The sequence below is a fragment of the Ischnura elegans genome, chromosome 8 (genome assembly GCF_921293095.1).
Source record: "Ischnura elegans chromosome 8, ioIscEleg1.1, whole genome shotgun sequence".
Classification (NCBI taxonomy): Eukaryota; Metazoa; Arthropoda; class Insecta; order Odonata; family Coenagrionidae; genus Ischnura; species Ischnura elegans.
Window position 1 is genome coordinate 52,065,489 of NC_060253.1, and position 22,338 is coordinate 52,087,826.

General features: G+C 36.1%; 1 protein-coding gene across 3 annotated transcripts in view; it reads right to left on the reverse strand.

Annotated features, from left to right (window-relative positions):
* The window catches only part of LOC124163384 (solute carrier family 23 member 1), a 123,408-nt gene that overhangs the window by 65,909 nt on the left and 35,161 nt on the right, over positions 1–22,338 (reverse strand). For 2 of the 3 annotated variants that reach the window (XM_046540260.1, XM_046540262.1), the window contains exon 1: positions 6,301–6,468. The exons of the other annotated variant lie outside the window; for it this stretch is intronic. The gene's annotated coding sequence lies outside the window, so the exon portion shown is untranslated. Of the gene's footprint in view, positions 1–6,300; positions 6,469–22,338 lie in introns of those variants that run through there. 3 annotated transcript variants of the gene reach the window in all.

Here is a 22,338-nt window from a genome sequence, read left to right on the forward strand (position 1 = left end):
ACGGAGAAATTCTTTATTTAAAGATATGAAATAATGATACTCTGCACTATTCCATATAAATATGTAGAAATGTGCATACATTTATGTGGAAAAGTGCGAAGTATCGTAACTTCATATCTTACAATGAATTTCCTCAATGTATCAGCCTCCATCATTCATTTCATTCTTAATTTTTGTTTTCTGGAGAACCATTGTAAACGGTTACACTTACAGAGCTCATTGCATGTTTAAAATTTGTTTATTGCAACTAATTTTAACGAAAATTAATTTAACTTGTTTATTTCGAGAAAAGAAATAAATATTATTCAATTATAACTTTTTAACCTTCAATTACATTTTACAAATATTGAAGTTATATTTGTGACTTGAATGATGCCTTGTAGGAGAATCATAAAAATGAATCGAATTTTAGTGAAATATGAACAAGCAGTGAACATTTACGCAAATAAAGGTAGTTAGGCGGTTGTTTTAAATTTACTTTGATCAAAAAGTGATTCCGAAGCATTTAGTGATTAGTATCCGGAGAGAATAAAATTATGTTTTTGTTCTTTGGTAGGTCTTGCGATTTAAAATATTAAACAATGACTGAATTATTCTGAAAGGAAAAAAATATTTTAATACGTCGATTTATTGAATTAACGTGGACGGAGATAAAATGTTGTAGAATAAGAAAAAGGTGCGTCGGGTACAACTACTCCATCTCTGTCCTCAACATTTTTCTTGGAGTTATTTTTTACAAAATTTGTAAGAGATAGGGACATGTATTGAGTTAACTCTGCCAGCATTATAGTGATCAATCATTCTGAAACACGTAGAATGGCTCTGAAAAAGCAGTGAGGGATGTAATCACTACAGCACAGAAACACATAAAGCATCTGTTTTTATGTAATAGGCATCGTGCCAAGTAGCCACGCAACTAATCGTGAAAATTCTACCCCCATTTTTGATAACGCAATGGTGGTGTTATACATTGGTTGGGTGACTAGCTGTGTGGTCGTACTTGTGTGACAGGATACGACCTTTTTTCGTACAAAAATAAATGAAATATTTCAGAGGGGCTCCTTCTTTTCTTTCAACTTTAATGACACCATTTTTTCTGATGGAATGGATAAACATAATATATAATGGGGAACATGCACAATTTTTTATAACCAGATGAATCGGAAGACCACTACTTCTATCTTCTATCTTACTGGTATAAATTATATTCTTACGACTATGGAGCTGATATAAGAGAACCGCATGATAAGTTTGGTATTAAAATTATGGGCAACTAATAATTAACCGCTGATGAAGGATAGTTTATTTGATTTCAAAAATAAGTATTTATAAACTGAAAAAAATGTGAAAACTTAAAATTTTTCCTATGCATTAAATAGCTTGCTTACCTGCTTGCTTTCACTGCACGCATCTCGGCGGCGACGAAAGAATCACTGTTTTTAAGGAAGGCGGCCACAATAAAGGAGTCAACCATAGGTAAATTGTCTGACTGCGCCTTCTTAAATCCCACATCAGTCATTTTGTCAATCAGTTTTCTTTTCACCTCATTCCTCCAACAATCCCCCTCTTTTTCCATCAACAACTCCCTAACGACATTAAAGATCTGTATTCATTGAAAAACAGCAGTATTTAGACATCGAATTTTACGGAGAACTGAGGCCACTGAGACTGAATATTGTTCGGTGACGTCAAGCGAATGAGAAAGCGTTCCGGGTCATGTGACTTTCGTCGATTTTTTTTAGAGTTTCATTAGCATTTTACAGCATTTGTGATTGACGTAGACAACTTTGGCTTATATATTCGGATTGGTGAGAAAATTCTCTATAAGATAGGCTACAATAACGGGAGAAACAAAGTTCATGCGTGTTCCCCATTGGCATAAGGCCTTATGCCCGCGAATAGTCCCTAGAAATGACGATTCACCGGCTGGCCGATCTTTGGTCTATTTTACCCATTATAACCCAATGTTGCTACTAAGCAACATCAAAAATGTATAAATTTTCAGCTCTACTTATGAAATATTTGAACTACGTATTATTTTGTGGTATAAATTGCAATGATGAAATATTTATCTGCCACGAAAATTATGATCGAGAGCAAAAGTTTCATGTTTTCAAAATGAAAAATCTTGAAATTTGATTTCTCCCAGAAACAGCTCTGGGTTATAAAGTTAGTTAAAATCCGGATAAAGGCCAGGTTCCTATTGAATAATACACCGTTTTAAATTTATAATTTCAAAATAATTTTAAATTTTGCTATTGATAAAGTATTCCCAATATGTTAATGAAAATATCTTGTCAAGAAATTTAAAGTATGTAATTCCGCTTGAAAATAACTAAATATTTGATGTGATTTCAAAAATTGTCACAGTGGGAGAAAGATACAGATGTTAATGGATTAGATAATTTCACAAAAACAATAATTTATTGCCTCTTGTCGACTAGTAAGCTTGAAATGGGTGATACCGTGAAGTAGTGCGCTTTCTCTTAATGAAGAAATCTTAAAAGTCATACGTAAAACATATGGAAATAAATTATTACTTGAATTGAGTCTCATTGATGGAGGGGTTATCATGAGAAAGCTGTTTGCCATTTTAGAATGTAGAAAAGGCTTCCAAGGAAAGAGACTCGTAAGATGGGATATTTCATTTAAAGCTAGCTGCGACCTGTCAGTTTCAATTCTACGCTAAGTAAACTTGCTATCCCACTCTCTTTACTCAAGTGTCAAACCTTTCTTTTTATCTGATTACCAGCCACGTTCGTCGGGGGAAGTAAACTAAAAAGTCAACAGCTTAGCTGAGGCGATTATTCTTTATGAATGACGTAGAGGGATTAAAGATAGGACTGGCTGAGGAGGAACAGAAAACACCACTGCATTTAGCACCTAATCATGGAAGAAATGGCACTTGCAAGCATGTGAGACTGTTCGTTTTGAGTTATGAAGTTAAACTTCCTGCAAAAGGAAAAGCCTGAGGTGTTCTAATTTGTTCTTAAAAACTGTGCTATAGTAGGATTAGATGTGTGCCTACACTCTTTTTCTTCTCTCAAATCCTGGAGTTTATGTGCGGTTTTGTTAAAGTTTTAATGAGCCTCTGATTTCCGCAAGCAAAATATGTGCCTCCTTTACGCTTGAAGAGGGCTTCTGGCTTCAGTGGCACGTTGGAAAACGTTCTTAAAATCCCGCAATCATTTTATACAGTCAAATTCTGTCGCTAAAAGTTATCTACGGAAAGTGCGTCTCACCTAAAAATAAAACTATCTGTGACGGCGCGAAACTTATCGCAGAATTAACGTAAGGGCAATATGAACACGCTTGTATAAAAAACACGCAAAAGGTATGATTCATTCTGCTTTAGCAGTGTATTTATTGCATTAAGAAAAAAATAAAACTCAATCAAAATAATAAAAACCAATATAAATATAATCACTCGCGAATGTATTTTAAGGGGAATTTAGCTACGTACAATAACATTATTGGCTATAATCATTATTATGTTCATCAATGATTTAATCGCCAAGTATTATAAAAAAATAGACATTTGGGAAAGAAACGCGAATAAAATTATCAGTTTAGTACGGGAATCATTTAAAAAATGTGAAGAGAGTTATTATCTAATCTATTTTAAATTCTTTTTCATAGAATTGAAATTCTATAGATTGCTAGTTCCTGCCTATAATGCTGAAGACTTTCGGAATAGCCTAAACAGCCGTATTAGGCAAGTTTCGCTAAGGGCATATCGCAAAGCTCTAGAAGAGGAGAATTTTAATCAATACATCTCTCTTTAAATGATCCAAAACCGGTTTCATCGTTTTAACACCATTAATTAGTGGTATCTACGGTGAAACCTCCCACATTGACGATTGAGATTGAAATGATTTTTTTTAAACGCTGCCCATTCACTTTTCCATTAAATTTTAGTGATAGACACAATAGACGTACCCTCGTAATTAAAATATCGATTTAAAAATGCAGGCGATAGAAACAGGCAATCAGCGGTGTTCCCTGATAGGGGGCGATTCATTTGGTTTCTATTTTAACTTTTGGCCTTGTGCGCTGAATCCAACAACCGTTATTTTCCATCCAGATCCTTTCGATAGTAAATATGTGGGGCAGAGATCTGAAGATGCTAGCAATATTCGTCAAGCGTGCCGTGGGTAGATTTTCGGATGAAAAAGTAAGAGAGAGAGGCTATTCAGCACTCGTCCGGACACACCTTGAACGTGCAGCGAGCATATGGGAAGGGAAGCGGCGTGATTCGTCTAACACTATACTAGGAGCGTACAGAAAGCGTTACGCATATTTTAAACGAATTAGGTTGGAAGTTCGCTAGAGGCTCCGAGGTCACGCGCTACGCTTAGATTGCTTGAGCAATTCAGAGAAGATATCTTTCAGAGGGACAAGGAGAACATTATATTAGAATATCCAGGTCCAACAGAAAAAACAAATTAAGAGAGATATCATACGAATTCCCATACCTGTCCCATCTGATCGGTATAGGAATTCATTCTTTCCCCGAAAAAAGGACTCTAGTTAATGCTACGCGGAACTTCGTACGCGAATTCCCTGCTTTTTGCCTTTTTGCTGGTGTTCTCACGCCTCGTTCAAACAACAATGATCGTTTGGTGTGTCCGTACCTGCGTAGACCAAAATCGTCGTGTGAACTGAAGATAGCGAGTGTGCATATCCTTACGCGGGTAAGTCGTAGTTCCAAACCATGACATTTAAAATGGTAAGCGCTGTCGTCGCAGTGGGAACCGAAAAAGTGACAGTAGATAATCATTTCGAAAACACCTTCAGTTGAATGAAGCATGAATATTGCAATAAAAGAAGCAATATGGAATGCAGGATTTTAAGGAAATCTTTGTTTAAGTGCTGACTAACTTTTTCCTTTCCCTCAATAATACCGAAGTCAGAGCTTCCACGTTGGCCTCCGTTTTCGGTTCTAAGAAGCCAATTTGAACGCTCCAGCATATCTTTACTAAAGGTTTTGCTATTCAAACTATGAAATAGGTGGGATCGACGAATCAGTTATCGCTATTCACAAACAAAATCACATGGTTTTGGGTTTTTATTCTTGGCCTCATACCCTGATCCAATAAAAAGATTTTTCATATCTTTACTCCAAGGGATGCAGGGTATAATCTGGCCAAGGTAGCGATGGAAAAATAGATATCGATTAAAATCGTTATTAGAGCTTTTATAGTCAAAGATGGAGTAAATGGAGATCGAGCCATGATCTTCGAGTTTCGATCCCATCTATATTTTTCAACTTCGATCTTGAACTTTTCGTTTGACCTCACTATAGTCAATTCCGGCCTATGATAGCGTCATCCGTCCTTAGTGAAAAACTTTTATCCTGGGTCGGTGAAATTGGAAAAGCACGCCCTCGATCGTCAAGAAAGCATCTCATTCAGTATTATAAGCTTGATCCTTCTTAAAAATTTTAATGGGACAGAATGGTTCGAAACGGTGATCCCAAAATTTTAATATGCGCGCATTTCAAAATTTCTACTGGTAATACAAGAATGTAGTTAAGAGTAGATTTTTTGGAGATTTTCCGACTATCCAAATGATTATTTCGAGTGCTCTTCGAATAAGATCACACAGGCGGACAATTCACTTTTACTTTTACCTCTACTTTTTTATAAAACGCAACCCAGGTTTTGATGAGTTTTTAAAAATGATTGTAGGTCAGGGCAGCACTCTGATAAACGAATATCTTTACCCATCCTTTTCCCCAATTCTAACGTCCGTTTTAAAATTCATCTCTTCCTCCGTTAGGTAACTAGTAACAATAATAAGATCAATACATCATAATTTACGCTTGAGGATGATATTCTCCGGTGGAAGCAACATATTTGGAGGAAATACGTGATAAATTTGCATGAGCGTAGCTAGCTGATTAGTTGTTTGTAATGTTTATCTGAAATAGAACTTTTACCCAGATTAGTATGTCGATTGAAAAGGTTGGTTCATAAAGAAAAGGCCAATTACTCATCGAAACCCGGGTCGCGTTACATAAAAAAGTAGTGGTAAAGGTAAAAGTGAATTGCCCAAGAAATCTTATAACGGAATACCACAAGGGTAAGAATGAGTTGGTGAATTTCGAACTGTCTTTTTCTTTCAGAAGAAGACCGTCGATTTTTTCGACTAATCGAAATTTTTGTTCATGTTACGATTTTTATCGACAAGTCAAACTATTCATTTCGATTAAAAATCGATTACTCGAGAAATCTATTTTGACAGACAATTTTCCATCACTATCGTTATCATAGACTTTCCTTAAGCAATATTGCCAACCTGTTCTGCTCCGCTATAAATCTTTGGTGGGCAAGGATGTATCCGCCAACTTCCGCAGCGCAGTCCTTGGTCTCCTGTTAAGGTCGCTTCTGTTTCTACATCTCGAGTCACCGCTATTGAGGGACATCAGCACCCGAAGTCTCCTAGAGTCTGGAGTTTGATCTGAATACCTTGACACGGTCGCTGCGGATCTGGTGGTAGATATAGTATCTCCATTGCTATCGGGTGATGTTGACTTGCTCATTCCCTCTATGTCAAGGTCGCCAGTCAAGGGGTGAGGTTTGAATGTGTCGAAAGTATATTGCCGCTCCAATTGGTGGCGTAAATGTGTCTTTAGGACGTTTCTAGGAGTTATATAACTTAGATATCTGTGACGGACGCGCTTCAAGTTCACCACCCAACGGACTCGCAACGTCGCTGTTGAACTTTAGATAGGTAGAAAAACATTTATTTTTGAGGAAAATTCGATAAGAACAAAAATTATAATAATACAGAGTTGATTAGCGTCTCGGAGTATAGGCCGAAGAATGATATGCAAAATGTTTGGCTGACGTTTCGATGTATTTTGTACATCTACGTCAGGGCTACGAATGAATAAGATTACATTAAATTGAAACATGAAGACATGAAAGATTGTTACAATTTTTTGCGATAACAATATAAAAAATTCAACATTATATCAAATAAAACGAAGATATTTTAGTTAATGTACAGTTGAATTCTTTTTATTTTAATATTATAAAAAATTCTTATAATCTTTCATGCCCAAGTTTGAATTTAATGTAATCATATTTATTCTTATCCCAGAAGATATAAAAAAAATACACCGGAAGTTGGCCAAAGTTTTGCATGTGATTCGAAGTACTATTCTCCGAGACGCAAATCAACACTAAAAACTTGAGATCGAGAAAAGAAAAAAGAAATCGAAGATAATACGTTTCGCAGGCACATCGATAATAACAAAAAGGAAAAAAATTCATTTTCTGAAATGTCGAAATAAAATATCTTCCTATTTCATAACATGAAAAATATATGTAGACGCGTAAAAAAAACAAATGGAGTTATAAACCAAGCCGGATTTGATACAACCCACAAAACTCATGTAATCTTAACTTAACAAATAATAAAATTGTACAGTAAATAAGGAACCATAATATCATGAACACATATTTGAAAAAAAATAGTGACTTATGTCCCGAGAAAGTAAATTATCATAACATTTTATTTTAAATATTTTCACAGATATGCAATTTTTAATTTCATTGGGCATCTTATTCCATATGTAAGAAATTTTTACATGAAATGGTTTACTTTAAACTGTGGTGCGCTGTCCTGGGAAATAAAGTAGATTATCCCTATTCTATTATCTATCCATAGTCTATTATCCCTATATCGTTTTGTCTTTAGGGTAAACTACCTCATTGTATCGCGATTGTCTGAAGTAATTATTTCCTCTACTGTTCCTTTATACATTCCTATTTATACTTTTTTTAAGGAATAAATATGCTTTGCGTGGTAAATGCTTTTTCACTTGGTTGTCTTTATACCTCGAAATTTGGGTGCTTTCAAAAATAACTTTAGATCATTGAACATAAAGGAAATTACTACGTGTATCGTATTATACTCCTAAATTTCTAGTCTTACACACGATAAAAATGATCGAAACATTAGACGGCAGAATATGAAATTCATCGAAAGAGATAAAACCAGTGTAGAATTTGCTTCCTCTTCCGCTTCATGGGCGTGCCCAGGATCAAAACTAGAGGGGGGCAAGCCGTGGTCGTTTCTGACACAGAAAAGGTTATGAAAATAAAATTTAAAATAAGTTACATAAGTTTTTAAAATTATTTGTCGGGAAAAATATTTTTACATCAATAACATGATTTATACAAATGTCACTTTACTTGGATTTAAGGAAAATTTGTTCAAAAATTTCGATTCGAACTAAATTTACTTTTGCTTCTAGGGTGGGGGGGGGGGGCAGCTACCCCCTTCTGCTTGGTACGCCCATATTCCGTTTAGCTTCAAGTTTGCATTCAACAATAGTTACGATTGAACGAAAGGCATAAAATATGCAGGTTAGCCTCGAAACCGACAGAAAGTTTTAAATTAATTGACTCATTTTTAACAAAGCTTTTTACGATATAGTTATTTTCAGCCACTTAATGCTTTAAGAATACGTGTCAGGTTGTAAATAAAACTTTAATGATATCTTTTAATAATGATTGGCTCTGTTCAAAATGCAAATGAACTGACTTGGCATTGCTCTTTTATCAGTAGAAGTAACACGTTCAGTAACCTTCGCTTTTCATTGCAGGTCAGCTCTGCGGCATGAGGTACTAACCATTTTTGACTTTCCTGGTTTCTTGTGCTAATTATTGCGAAGTATCACACCTTTTCAAAGACATTACACATAAACTGTTTGATAACAATGAATAGGACATGATGAAATCCACCGCTTAAGTATCCCTCATGCGTGCAAGACATTAAAAGGAAGCCTTCAGATTTTATTGCAGGTCAGACGTGGTATTAACTACTACTTTTACCCTCCTTTATTTCCCGTACAAATTTATTCAAGTTAGACACGATTTACGATCAAAATGGACGTTTTCTGCCGGCGGGAGGGAAAATGTGATTCATCATTGGTTCAACTTGTTTTTCTTCCGATACATCAATAATAAATTGAACCCTATTCTATTTTGAAAACCGTTAAATCTAAAATGCCAACGAATACTTAAATTTATTGCTTGTAATTTAAATATTTTCATAATGTTTTAGTTTCTGATTTGGCTTTTTAAAGTCATCGCGATCAATTTAACAAAGACTAAGCGGGAATGTTTTACAGTGAAAAAAGTAACAAAAAATTATCACAGTCTTGGGTATACTAAAAACTGGAACTCGTTTGCACTCGAACACGTTTTGTCGGGTCAATGACGTTCTCCGTTCTGATGACCGTGAACCTTAATGTAATCATTCGAAACCGCAGTCGGTATTTCGTGTGACTGCTGTTCACATTTATTCCCACTTCTGGTTATTTCTCAGTTTAAGTATTTACGCATAATTTAAACGCTATAAAGATATTTTCGACTTCCTATCGTTTCCTTAACTCATTAAGGTCCATAAAGATTGCAGCCATTGGATTGCATGACAAAATACGTATTTAGGCTAATATTAATGCGTAGATTGCGAAAACATTAAATGAAGGCGAAATCTATGATGGTTTCTGAGATTCAGTCTGGGACGTGGAACAATACCAATTCCCGCAATAGGGACATATGTGTCTCATGACATAAGAACACTTATTTTGTGAAAATTAAAGTTCAAATGCTGAGTTTTTCGTACTAACTCCACGGGTTAGATACACTAAACCCATTAACTGCCAAATTTGTTTTTTTATATTTTTTTACTTAATTTGTGTCCGTCTACATCCCAATAGTCCCAATAGTCCGTCCCATCCCAATAGGAAAACACGCATTTTGAATCTCACGACCACGATGTCAACCGTGAGCCCCAGACGGGCCTCGAGGTGTTTGCATCCATTGTTCCCGATTGACGCACATTGGCAATACAAAACGTCGATTATACTATTGTATACTAACCAGGATAGAAGAAAAATCGACCCAGTTGGAGAATAGCCACGGCGAACAACGTCAAAAGTCACCTTTTCCCTCTACGACCAAAAAACGGAGACCTCTGAGCGGAAACGAGCCTGTGTGCACATGTCAATGCATGCACGTGATCACTTCATGTCTCCTTTCACTAACGACATCCTGTTGGAAGACGCGAAGGTCCTGTTTCTATAAATTGGTCACAGGTAGCGCTGCTATGTAGTTTAAAGTACCGGGCCCTCAATTGGGGATCATGTTAGTTAATGGGTTAAAGGATAAACCGGAAGTCCTGTTGTAATTGACCATCTCATTGCTTTGTTATAATGTATCAAATTTCCACTTCGTAAACAGTATTTCAAGTGAAAGTTCTTAACAATGTGGAAACTACAATATGTAAAGGATATTACAAAAAGAATTGAAAACTAGAAGCCAATAGCCTATTGTTTAATCGAATCAATTCTTAAAATCATACCTCTCATTTAATTTTGAGAGAAGTAAAAGAAATTGGGACATGTTTTTTCCTTGGACCTTAAAGGGTTAAAGATTTTTTTCGCTTTCGTGTGTACTCCCCACGAAGACATCCCGAAAAATAAAAATAATCGTTATTTAAACATAATACGAGTCCATTTGTTCGTAGCGTAGTTTTTATATTCACAGAGAATGTTTTTTTTCCTTCGAGGGTTGAAATTTTGTCAAAAACGATAGCTTGGCTTATTTTGTTGTAAGCAGAAATGGTAAAACTACATTTCGAGTACTAATAATTTTTATTCCGCGTTATCCACAGCATGACTTAAATATAAAATATATATTAAAACTAAGGTTTTTTTACCATTAAAATTTAAACGAAATACGTATTTTGCCAGTAAAGGTTAGGGAAAATAGTTATTGTATATGTTTATTTAGGGATGACCCAAGCAGCCGGAAAGTATTTTACACATGTTATTTTATTTAAAAACACTTTCTAAATAAAATAACATATGTAAGCAGCCATTAATTCATAATAGCCATTTCATTTGTCCAATGCAGTCCCTATCGGTCTACGGTAAAGTCATATGTCCCGCGTGAAGGACTTTTCTTGAAGGCCGGTAACATTGGAGAGGCATGCCCTCGATCATCAAGAAAGCATCTCAATCAGTTGATCTTTCTTAAAACTTTTATGGAAGTCGAATGGTTGCAAGCGGCGATCCCGAAACTATACTGTGCATGACTTTCTAAATTTTCACCGTGGATAATTCAAGCATATATTCTGACTTAACGAGCAAATGTTTTGGTTTTTATTTCTGCACTTAAAATGTGTATTTTAAGTGTTTATCGAATGCATAATAAACATGTTTTTGTACAAACTGTACGAAAAAAAGAATTGTCAATTTTTTAGATCAATCGAGTTTTCGTTTCAACTTTCGTTTTTTGCTGTAAAGTCGAGCTTTTCATTTCGATTTAAATCGATTTATCAAAAATCGACATTGACCGACCGACGATTTTTTCGATAAATCGATCTTTCGGTTCAACTTTAGATTTTTGTCGACAATTCGAGAATTTCACTTAGAATAGATTAAAAATCGATTGCTCGAAAAATCGAAATTTTGACCGAAATTATTCCATCACTACTCGCTCCATAGGCTAATATGAAGAGAAGGAGGGGGGACATGGCAAGAACATGGTCGCTCTGGTCTTTGCAGCATTTCTGCCTCTCCGTTTTTAAGGCTCTTTCTGCCCCTCCATCGCATCGCACGGTCGGGAGTGTGAGCCAAATAGCCCCATTCCGCAAGACTCCCGACTTCTGCCCCGTCTCCGTCAGCTTTTCTGTGGTCCATTACCCAGAATGGCGGTCGTCTCGAGACTTCGTTTACGGCATCGCCTTCCGCCACCAGACGAACGAAGATCCCCTCCCTTTCGGAAAAGTGGACCGCGCCCCCATTGCAGCGGACGGTTGTGTAAATTCGGGGGCATTGGGCGCCATTCAAAGCTTGATTTCTAAAATTCTATTAATTAATACAGTCCTGGAGTACAGATCAGGGAAATGAAATGCAAAAAAATGTTTGCCGACGTTTAGATATTTTCTTTTATTTTCATCAGGACTATGGATAATGGTTACTATAAATTAATACATGAAAGCATGAAGGATTAAAAAAAAGTTTTTTAAAATAGTAAAATAAAAATATTAACAGAATCCCATTGTACATAAATGAAAAGAAAAGACAAAAAAATTATCTAAAATTTTAAGTAGGTACCGGAAAGCATACCAATAAATTTAATTCATTAAAATGTGGAACTCGAGTTGTAAAAAACTTTCACCGCTCAAACTTATTTAGAACTATACTCGTAGCAACGGGTATTTTGACGACTGGTCAAGAACAATGCGGTCCAAACAAAAACTTGGTTCTCTTTCAAAGCGAATAAAAAAACTGGCACCGGCCACCTCTCAAATCAAAGGACCAAAGCCAAAATTTAATGAATGACACAATATAGAAGAGCAATATTTGCTCAGGCTTCTAATCTTCTAATAATATTTATGATAGAACTCATCATTCTATTTAAAATCCAATCAATCAGACTCTTCAATTTCGACAATACTTCAATTACGATAGTATTATAGTGCCAGCTTTCTCATGACATTTTTTAGAACGTATTACGATTACATAAAATAACACTTATTGGAAACCAGGATTTCAAAAAAACTTAGCGATGCACACGTGCATTGAAACATAAATAAGGTATTGTACTCGCTTAATTATAAGAAAGTAAGTAGTGTGCGGGTATTTTGCCAAGTGGCTGTGTCAAATGTATCAAATCGAATGTCAAATGTAAATAGATTGATCAGTAAAGCTTGCTTGTGCGTAAGAGTGACGTCTGCTTTAAGCCTCTCCCATTTAATTCCCATTATACTATTTTTTATAAACCCGCGATGCTTTCAAATATGTGTTGGCAAGTTTCCCAAGAGAGACCAGTTTAATGCGGTAGGCGCGTGAATGATATTCCTTGGCGATTGAATCCACCTCGGTGAAGGAGGATGAACAAGCGGGAGAATAAGGAAACGTGGGCGGCACTCAATGATCAGATAATATCTACATACGTGAGAGAGAATGTCTGTTTGTTTGTCCGCCATGCATTTCCAAATTGGTGCATGGTTTGTAACCAAAGTTAGTGCGTAGGTGCATCTCATATTTTCCAAACTCGTAGTATTACTTCTCGTTGAGTCCGAAGCGCCAAATATAAATTTGATATAAATAAATAATATAATTTTTTTGTAACTCGAGTTCCACATTTTAATAAATAAATTTAGTTGGTATTCGTTCCGGTACTTCAAAATTTAGATAAAATTTTTGTCTTTTCTTTTCATTCATGTACAATAGAAATTTTTATATTTTTTATTTTAATATTGTATTGCAATAAAAGTTAGTGCGTAGGTATCTCATATTTTCCAAACTCGTAGTACTAATTCTGATTGAGTCAGACACGTTCTTTGGTCGTTTCCTCGTTACCATTTGTTACGTCACGTCATACAACTTCCGTGATTGTGCATCCTGCCGGTAAGGAACACCTCTTGACACTCTGTTAGGAAAAACATAACTCAAAGGAATCTACACTTCACTATTAATCCTCTTGGCGCAAACCTAACTGCTGGGGTATGCGTCCACACGTTTTTGGTCTGCGCACGTATGCTAAAATATAATAATCAAATCTGTGGAGCGAGGTATAAGCTGATCCTGTGCGCGTTATACGAAAATAGTTTTTTCCATGTATCGTTTCAGAGCCTAATCGTTTTCTGTTACATATGTATACTATCATCATACCTGCTTTGTTCCTTTACCTAAAAATCCTGACATGTGAGCATAAATTTCAAGTTCCAAGTTTTCCACTTCTCTGGGTACAGTCTTTCCTTAGCAACGCCGGGTGGCCTATTTAATAAATGTAAATTGTCCTATAAAACATCACTTTTTCCGTGCTCTAGTATGATAACTATTAGTGCCCTTAATACCCGATCCCTTACTCCAGTACTGGGAATTTTTCCCAACTTCTGGATATTTTTAGTAATTTTACTACAGCAGTACATGTAAAGTTGAAATAAAAACTACCATATCTAAAGGCCTGGTTACACGGTGCATTAACCCGTACGGGTTAATGTATGAATGCGTGTCTGTTTGCATGTCTGAATTCATGGACGTTTGCGTGAACGAGGAGCATGAATGAGCGGTTACACGGTACATGCGTTCGCACAAGTTTTCACACATTTTCTCGTAACGCGAGGCGTTTAGTTTTTGTTAATTCCCTTTACAGTGCGCAAAATTTAAATGTGAAAACAGTATCATTAGGTAGGAAGCAGACGATACCTACCAGAAAATAATTCCCTTTTCGTTGTTTCCTGTAGGACCAGGAAATTTCACATACTGGTAATATATTTGCGCTGCCGTGTAAACAGTGGTTTTCATTGTAGTTGCCGAAGTTGTTTCATTTCGTGCCAGTAATATTTATTTATACTTAATATTTATCGTTATCGCTCGCTTAATGCTATATCTCAATAGTACTCTATTTATTTCAAACCGTTATCAAAGTTAATACTAAGGCGGAAAATTTGTAGACGCATCTTGTTTTTAAGCCGTGTTTACCAGACATTTTTCTGTCATCTGTTTCACTGATTGTGAGTGTAGATGATGCATGAGAGTAGATATTTTTAATACTTTGTTCTACTTTTGTCCGGGACGGTTATAGTTAAGAAGATATTTGCTGTTGATGGAAAAGATGTTGGTTTAGAAGTCTTGTCGATTTATGAACTTGCGTAATGTGAGTCGTATTTTTGTGGTGGGCCAGCGCATTCCCACCTCGGACGTATAAAAGGTAGAATTGTCGTTAATTCGTATTATATAAATTATGTTTAAATATGTTCTATAAGTCGTATGATAGCCGTTGTATTTCACAAATGTCGTGTTGAAAACTCTGTGACAACCTCATCGATTGTTTTGTTCCGGCATAATACAACCAATAAGATACCATAGGCATAAACTTGGTATGTCCGGCGTACATACAGAGATAATCTATACGAATATTAGTGTAGATGCAAATGGTGAGTTTGTGGTAGGATTCAAGCACTTACGATGCAGTACAAATGAACAAATACGCGTAAAGAGTTACTGAATAGCCAAGACGGCCGTGGAATAGCCCTGCAGATGACAACTAAATGTGTTGTTTCCCACCAGGTGGCTCTGTTATCAACTTGTGCGAATGCATGAACGAAATTAGAACAGGTTCTATTTTCCGTTCACGCGTTCATGCATTTGTACATTTTGGGGTGGTTACACGGTGAATTTTTCCGTTCATTCTCGCGTTCATACATTTAGACATTAACCCGTACGGGTTAATGCACCGTGTAACCAGGCCTTAAGAGTCTCCCATCTAGTGTATTTTCAATGCTCTAACTCATTAAAGGACAATTCTAGGTACATATCCAACCGAAAAATTACTGCAGAAATAAAAAGGACGATCAAATTCCAACAGACGTAATATTACGTTGCCCACAGCTCAACGAAGTTTCGCGAGAACGTAATCTTAAATAATAAGCACTCAAAGTATTAAAAATAACAGCAAAAAACTGGTAATAAGTTTTTTTTGCGTTAAAAGTAGAATATTAGCCTGATAGTTAATGTCAAATGACTCGTAATATTTCTTAAAACTAATCTTTTAGGATATTTTGGGCCGTTTTTGGACGATAGGAATCTGCCCCAAAAAATCTAAGCGTAAAAGTCTTAATGAAAATTAAAATGTAGCGATGCTGAGGCGTCTTCTTGAACTTTTATATTTCTACCGTAATATTACGGTTGGGTATGTACCTAGAATTGTTCTTTAAACGAGTTAGAGCATTGAAAATACACTAGTTAGTAGAATATTAGAAATGGTAGTTTTTATTTCAACTTTATATGTACTGCTGTAGTAAAATAACTAAAAATTTCCAGAACTTGGGAAAAATGCCCAATATTGGAGTATTGAGGGCTAGCACTAATAGTGTTAATGCCTGAAATAAATTTGTAGAGAGCAATCATTTTTGCCACGACAGAATAATTCAAGTTCACTGTTTATGGGCGAAAAAAAAGATCTCGAAAGTTTAGCTGAATGCTATGGAGCGCAATTCCAAGCTGCGGGGCATCCTTATACTATCATGAACGATTATAATTATTTTTCTCCCTTCAAAACTCAAGGGGAACCCTTGCTGTATGAATTAAAAACGCAATTTTCTTGAGCATATACTAATTGTATAAAAGTTTCCAGTTTTTGTTCCCAAACTGAAGTCATAAGCAAGAAAACCACAGCCATTATCATCGAAGGAGAAAATACTCCTCTTGTTTATTATTTTTATTTATAGTAAATAAATTGAAATTGGATTGCAATTGTATTTTAATGGAGTTATTACATTTTCTTTTATTCTTTATAAAATCTCATACTATGATTTTCATCGCACATAAATCTCAAATGAAGCCTTAAATATTACTGGCGCGCGCTAATAACCGGATTGCGTCGTTCGTGATCATGCTGGCTTAGGCTACATAAGTGAATTGCGAACGCGGAAGCTATAAAGAAAGGTTTTTGCACAAATGATTGACGAATTTGAAATTAATGTTTCCATTTCATTGGGTGCCCAGCAATGTGTCAGCGATGGGAAACTTTTTGCTTGTATGACCCCAATGCGTGTTATAAGACAAGGGTGAAAAATTACATACAATGTTCCGCTTGTGTTACCTGTCGTCTTATCCCGGCGCGTTGCCATTTTTCGACGATTAAGAAGCGGGAGAAACGGGAGAGAAATGATTGCGTTCCGATCCTGCGTGCGCAAATGAAAGGAATCGGTTGCACCATTGTCGAGAAATCGCATTGCATCGACGCTGGAGCGTGATCGATCACCAAGAGATTTCTTCTCGAATATGTTTGATGGCAGGTGCGAGTCATGACTGCATGTACTCGTGTTATCCATTTAGTCGAAGTAATTCGCTTTGTCACTTCTTGCGCCACCAGTTAAGAGGCTCTCTATCCTTAAAATAGTCTCTTTGAACCCGCGTAAAGATGGGGTATCTCAAGTAAAATATTTGCGGAATTATAATTGTTTTTTTAACGGGAATAGAGCAGTGCTTCAGATAGGTGATACACTGTTTATTAGCTGCGAAAGAGAAAATTGAATATATAATATGCGTTATAAAAACTAAAATTCGCTTCCTAATGGTTCCAGATCATTTGTGACGGTATTTTTTCGAATTAAGAGATGCGTGCAAAGTTGTCATAGAAATCTGCTGCTAAAAAATTAGCTCTTTTTAAATTTATTATGAGGTTCCCTTTCTACCCAATTTCAACATCTCTTTAGTATTTTATGCTGAAGTAGAAAATTATATTCTTGAATGGATGAAATTCTAAAATGGCATTCCGAAATTTATAGGCAATAGCAATATTTAAGGCGCCGTAAATGAAATTTAAGTATGACATGTCACAATTTTTAATTCAAAAGTGTGCAATATCAATTCCGCGTTTTCTTTATTTTGAAATATTTGTCACTTAGAATGTAAGATAGTGCTTATTTTCACATTTTCATCCAGTATACCGCATTTCGATGCCTGCAACCCCCGTGATAAAAAACTTAAGTTCTAAATAAATAAATGCCACAACAGAAGCAGAATATGATAATATTTCCGACATTATCTAAATCATTGCAGTTTCTTTGGCTTCAAAGTTTCTTTACTCTTTTGGTTGTATCACTTCTCTCTCAAAATCACTAAGTCTCCGCGATTGGTGTCTGCAGAATTAAACGAGATATTCCATCGAAGTACCACGGTCAATCAAGAGTGATAATAATAAAATGAATTATACGAAAATAACTGATAATTATTAAAGGTGTATTAATGGAATAATAGAAATTTTACTACATCGGGTTCCATAAAATATAGCATTATTACATATTAGTGGACATTAAGTGGATGTGGTAGTCCCACGAAGTTTCCCGTAGTCTCTTACACAGATATTTCGGACCCATTTGTCCAAAATGATCTTTCTTTTTTATTCATTTCTGGAAAACAAATTATTTCGTACACTTTTACCAAATACATAAATAATAATTATTTTGCTCTAGCATTTGGAAATTATGGCGGTGTTTCGGACCAGATCGCGAGAGATAAATGTAGACGATTTTATATTGGCTCGTGGAGAAACGTCTGCAAATGAAGACAAACGAGATCAACCTAGCCTACCTATTCTAGGGACTTGCGCTAATGAATTCTGCCGTGTGTTATGCATTGGTACGACGTTGGAAACACGCCATTTGCATTTTTTAAAAATCGGGCTGAAGAAAGCTAGGCCTTTGAGCTTACTCGGTGATTAATGTTAGCCTTACAAGGCTGTTTTGGCAGAGCCTTGGTAGTCTCTCCTTCCTACTTGCCTTGCCTCCGCCATAGCGCGCCAGCGCTGCGGCTAGGATAAACCAGTGACTCGAGGTTATCGAACAACGGGAGGTCGATTCAGTTTCCAACAGGCTGCTAAAGGAGTGGTTTGCACTCTTTGTCGTCTTTTATTTTCATCCCATCCTAAGTCCTTATGATAAATTTTATCGTAATACATTGTAGCTTGCCATGTCGACTGCTATTATCCGCAAAGTAGTATCTCAAAAAATATTTCCACTTCCAGGCTTACCTAGAATTTCAGACCCAGAAAATCGTGCGTGTAAAATTTGAGCCACATTGTCGTATCGGAAATTTCATCCATACAATCGTACGTCAGAATACCAATCCACAAAGCTTTATAAGCTGTAAGCTACATACGATTTTATAGACGATATTTCAGATACGATTATCTCGTTCAGGTTTCACCCATACGACTTTGTGGATTGAAAATTCAAGATAAACTTGGGGCCGTATTCTGTATTTCGACGGTACCGCACCGGTCGGTTTCCCTTCCCAGCCCACCGACAGCACATCATTCCGTACCGACGACGGTTTCCATACCGACGACGGCAAATTCAGCGATTCAGTATGGTCGTCGGTATCAAACCAGTCGGTACGGTTCCCTCCCCTTCCAAACAGGGAAAATCCGAATATATCCGAAGTTTCACGTGTCTCCACCAATTAAAGAAGGGTAAAAACAAGTGAAGACTCATTGGCACAGTTTGTTGTCGTCATTCTCAATCTTTTTTTTGCGGAAATTACGACTTATTGCTAGATTAAGATAAACGATATTGGATAAGTTGTTAACAATACTTATATAATGTGTGGTAGTAATGCTGTACCTACAGAATCTAAGGAAACAATATTACAACATCACAATAAAGTTTTTATGTGATGGAGATTGTTGGTGCTGGAATGAATTAATTGAAACTATCCTTGAGATCGTAGTTTTTTTTAAATATTGGTTCCGTATAATGCTATTTATTCATGATTTGGTTATATAGTTGTCATTATGTAAGTTCCGTCTAAATGTTATCAACGGAAATTTATGCCATTGGCACCGTAGCAGACGAAAATAACATACCATGGAACGTGAACGTAGGATTCAAATGTAAATGTCATATTAGAGGAACAAGTTAGGAAATTGTTATAAAAATATGGAGCTGGGTGTAATTAAAAGAAGTAATGATGAGGAAGTAAATAAATTGTGATTGGGTGAAATACATATGTATAAGTTGCGCATTCCAAGTGAGAGAAAATGATAATATTGCGGTAAACCTCATACTTATTAACAAATATCTTATTTTATCGTCAAGGCAAACTTCATACTTAAATAAAAAGATCTTATTTCTATGCCGAGAGAAACGCCAATTGATGATTGAGTGAAATAACAGTCACCTATTCAGAGTGATATAAAGTGATAACATTGCGGCAAAACTCATATTTAATCAAAAATACCTTTTTTATGTCGAAGGAGCAAATAAATGATGATAGAGAGAAATAATGCCTACCACAAGCGAGTGAAAGTGCAGGTAACATAAATGAGAAAGTCATTATATGTTAGCAAACCTCGTGTTTAGTAACCATTATCTTATATTTCTGTCAAGGTAATTAATATAGATGATGACACAGTGAATTATAGAGGCGTATTCGAAGGGGCAGAAAAAGATAAAATTGCAGAAAACCTCATTATTTACTCGGTGATGAGGTTAAAACAAAATAAAACTTACAATGCGCACCGGGGAGTTCATGAAACCCACTAGTCGGTGGCCGTATCGACACCTTTTTGCTGTCGGCACGGCTACCGACGATATCCCGTCCTCTCGTCGGTGCCGCACCGATCGGGTTCGTACAGAATCGCACGACTTTTTACCGGGAGTCGGTGTGACGTCGCACCCGACGAATCGGTGCCGCACCGATCGGTTTGGAGTTACAGAATACGGCCCCTGAACGGAATGATTTTTGGGATGCTACTCATGGACTAGGAGCGGTCGATTTAAGGTTTCACCTGACGTATTAATCATTTACGTGAATTTACACACTTGCAGCTTTTCCCTAATCTTTTGGCTCCCTGAAACGGAACAGAATATGACTAAGAAATAAATGAGGTGTCCTCAATTCATCTCATATTGATTGAATGTGAATTTTTCGCCTTCCTTATGAGTACTCACGTTGTATCGACCTCGCTGCTAGAACTTGTAAGGGTGCCTGTGCTAAATTCAGTGTTCAGCTATACATAGTTGTCTCAGTGTCACTCATATATGGTTTCATAGATATATTGAGACACATATATATTCTCAATTTCTGGGGTTGATCCGTATGAATTTCTTGCTAGTAAAAATGGTACATAAGCCAATTTGAACCAGAAAAAAGCTGCGTAACTTCACCCGTAGGAACAACAAACAACTTCTTTGCTATAATTAGTCCTAATCCTATAAGTTATGCCTAAACTTGATGCATTTCATTGAATTTCCAGTTTCTTGGTGATATACCCTTGGCGGGGATTTACCCCGCCGCCACCGAAGCCGGCAAGTATTATAGGCCTGTAACAATCACTGAGATCAAATTTAGAATCTGTTGAGGCTGAAAGCGATCTTTGGAAAAAATAATCACAATTTTTTAAACTCAATCACGCCTTAACTGTCATATGATAAGTTTGAATGATTTCTCCCTTACAGGCGACGAGGATTTCAATTTTTTTCGGTGTCGGAAAATATTTCACCCAGCATTGAATGGTTCGGTAAGGTATAGCGGTGATCTTGTGACTTAAACAGGTTTCGCTTCTATTCAGTCAATATTTTCCGCTAAGCATGGTTGTATTTCAAACAAGTTGGCACACCTATTCTCAGGATCAGTTAATTACCTGCCGTACGCAAGGAAATAAATAAAAATTTTCACCGTAATTAAACTAGCTTCCCAACATCATCACTCGTTTTGAGCACTCGATGGGCTGGATAATGGATATAATTAGCAATTTATCTAACCATCTACACCGCGATCCTTAGAAAAAGTGATAATTCCTCTCATGGACTGTCCAGAGCCCTTGCTTGATATTCCGCTATATGCACTCCCAGGTTACATTCCCAAAAATTCTGGATCATACAGACTGATATTCGGAAACTTAAAAGAGATTTTTATGCATCGGATGGGAAGTGGAACTTTCATTGCCTTTGCCATTTTCAGAGTCATTCCGTAAACAGTATTCATGCATGACATTCCATATTCCAAGAAAAAATAATCCTCTTTTAATACAGTAAAAAAATATGCTATTCGTCTTTCATAAAATTTACGGTATTTATCCATACGAGTAGAAATTATGCCATTTCATATTTCATTTGTTAATAAGTCCTATTTCTAACTGAATCTTTATTATTATGCGACTTTATTTATAGAATAGTTAAAACAGCAAAGGTTATAATTGCGCCATGAGTCGCGAGTGAAACTCTATGTGCTGTGATTTATTGTTATCTCACAGTTTATTTTTAGTAACCTTTTACTACAAGCTGCTTCTCCCAAATCTCTTAAAAATAGCGCAAATCCTCTTTAAAAATGCATTTATTCGATCGTCTTATTAGTAGGTCAATACATACATTGGCCTTTTTTTGCTTGCTCACACAATATACGAATGGTAAATAAAATAGCATTATTTGGGTTACTAGGAAAAATTGAACAAAAATCAAAGCTCGTGAAGCATCTTCACTTCTTAATCTAATGTAAAATCATAACTTCTTGCACTCAATATCAGATGCCATCTCATGCGATTATTTACAGGCGTAAGAAATAACATAGAAGTATAAATTCTTACGATAACCAAAGCTTAATAGAATATTACGTGTAACAAATGAAATCATATAATTCATTACTATGTGGCACTCTTTTATCACGAAGCAAAATAAAAAAAATAAAGCGAAAACCATAGAATTACGAACAAACCAAAACCATAGCCTTCCAACAAAAATCATAAGCCTTAATTCATAACTAATACTTAGGTATCTGTAAAAGCTGAATTTTCCATCAAA